Source organism: Schistocerca piceifrons, chromosome 10 (assembly GCF_021461385.2).
Source record: "Schistocerca piceifrons isolate TAMUIC-IGC-003096 chromosome 10, iqSchPice1.1, whole genome shotgun sequence".
Taxonomy (NCBI): Eukaryota; Metazoa; Arthropoda; class Insecta; order Orthoptera; family Acrididae; genus Schistocerca; species Schistocerca piceifrons.
Window position 1 is genome coordinate 29,305,309 of NC_060147.1, and position 2,852 is coordinate 29,308,160.

Sequence of the window (2,852 nt, forward strand, 5' to 3'; positions counted from 1 at the left end):
AGATGGCGCTTCATCTGATCAGAATAGCAATAATTAGCATAACCAAGTAACTCAAAGCATAGATGACGTTCTTTACAGGAAATGCTCAATATGTCCACCATCATTCCTCAACAATAGCTGTAGTCGAGGAATACTGTTGGGAACAGCACTGTGAAACATGTCCGGAGTTATGGTGAGGCATTGTCGTCGGATGTTGTCTTTCAGCATCCCTAGATATGTCGGTCGATCACGATACACTTGCGACTTCAGGTAACCCCAAAGCCAATAATCGCACGGACTGAGGTCTGGGGACCTGGGAGGCCAAGCATGACGAAAGTGGCGGCTGAGCACACGATCATCACCAAACGACGCGCGCAAGAGATCTTTCACGCGTCTAGCAATATGGCGTGAAGAGCCATCCTGCATAAACATCGTATGTCCCAGCAGCTGTTTATCAGCCAGGCTGGGGATGATACGATTCTGTAACACGATTGTCATGCGCAGTCACTGACGTTTTGCTGTCCAGCGCCATCTGTCGGACATTTTGTGAACTTTCTTTTTTTTGGTTCTAATAAAACCCCCATGCCATTCCAGGCATGTGTGTCAATTTTTACCTCTCTATCTATATTATTCGGTGGTTTATTAAGTTTTCAAATTTATACTGACTTTTTGATCACCCAGTAGAATGAAGCACCGGCCCCTCATAACAATATCCTCTCCCTCGCAGTGCAAAACTCTACACCTCGCAACTCTGTAAATGACGCTAATGGATGATTGAATACGGTATTGTTGGTCGAGGGACAGTTCTTTGAAGTGCTACACTGCATCTCCGGAATGGTTTCGAGCACTGCCCTTCAGAGTTCCGCGATGTCTTGTCAGTTAGTTCTCAGGGCCAGCCAGAGCGATGGTGGGTTTGATGGTCATTCGGTGTGTACACTATACGACACGATCCTTACAGAGGAGCAGATAATTATAACACTTTTGCAAGAGAGGTATGAACTTGTGGGATCCTATAATCGTGGCCTATTCAAACACAATTCCCACTGTTAGCTCACCATACCGAAAAAAAACACAAAAAACGTTTCCACGTCATTGACACTTCATATCTGCTTATACCCCACCCCCGAACACCTACGCTAACTGTGGTATCGATAGCTAGGATGCCACGGCGTAGCTGCCAGTTAAGTTGGCACTACGACAGACAACGACAGCGCCCTCTAGCAGGCACTGTTCAGCTCTACGAGCACCACTGTAGATTCTCCACATTTCATCGAGAGCAGACGGCCTGGAACATCGCTTAAACTACAGTGTGTGTTGACTTGCTATTGAGACCTTGTACTACTCACGACGGGATGTACGCAAAGTTATGTAACCATTTATTAACTTGTTTTTGCCCATAGTAAACCTCTAATATTTTAATCGCAGTACCGAAGTGCTTGTCCCCTCCTGCTCCCACTCGCTTTCTTCTTTCAGCCTACCCTTCAGTTTGCAGCAGCAGATCCATCGGATACAAAACTAACGTTAAAAATAAAACGTCTTTGTATGTGATGGGAGACCCTCGCTCCTCATAGAGTGTACATCATTACCTCTAGCGAACTGCGGCTCTCTAAACGTGTCAGACGCTGCTAGATATCCGACCTGCGAGGTTTTTGCGCTCGCGTTAAGGCAATCGTGTGCAGCTCTTCGTCTGTCCGCGTCCCTTAGAAACGCGGCGAAGGGCTTAAGGGTCCGAAGGCAGCAGGAAGGAGTGAGGGGGAGTCCTCGTCCCAGGAATGCCGATTTGTCGCAGCCGTCCGGAATCCCATTCGGCCGCCGCCTGCGCCGGACACTGTTTATTTATTTTGGCCGCCTTCTGTTTCCGCCGCCATTCGTTTCCGGACGGTCATTTGGCATGCCGAGAGGGCCGCGCGCGTCCCACGTGACGACGACATCGACGGCGCCGGCGACTGCGCCGGACACGTGGGTCGACGGCAAGAGCGATGGCCGGCAGCGCGCTCTCTGCCGCCGCCCGCCGTCGCCGTCGCTGCCCCACCCCACGTGATCGCAGGGTGGAGGAGGTGGAGGTCGTCCTAATTGCCAACTCCATATCACATCTTCCTTGATAAGAAAACATGTACTCTTCCTTCTTCCCATCCCTTAAATTTTGATTCAGTGATGACATTAATGACAGGTTAGCTATCCAAATAGATATGTGTATCACATTTGCAGATTGGCGACCCTGACAGGACTATGTTACAGTTTCCATAGGAAATGAAATTATATGTAGCTCAGTTGTAAAAACGTTCACATATTGCTCCTTCCCTCTCTCTCTCTCTCTCTCTCTCTCTCTCTCTCTCTCCCCCCCCCGCCTCATCTCTATCTACAAACACAGGTGGGGGAGGGATGGGATTTACAGTTTGGTCATCCTGATAGGAACACGTTACATATTTATTAGAAACTGAAATTAGGTGGTTCGTTTGTGGAAACACACACACACGTGCACACCACACACACACACACACACACACACACACACACACAGACACTACTTTTTTCATTCCTTGTGACAACCTTAGTTTAGCAGGTGAAAAACAGAGGTCATCCTAATGCGGAACTCAAAACTTTACCTCCTCTTGGAAAATATTTACTGCTTCGCACTACCGAGCATTCAAATTCGCTTCCGTCATGACATTATGGACACATTTGACGGGAGTGATGAGTTGATATGTTCAAATGTGTGTGAAATCTTAATGGACGTAACTGCTAAGGTCATCAGTCGCTAAGCTTACCCACTACTTAACTTAAATAATGCTAAGGACAAACGCACGCACACACACACACACACACACACACACACACACACACACACACCCATGCCCGAGGGAGGACTCGAA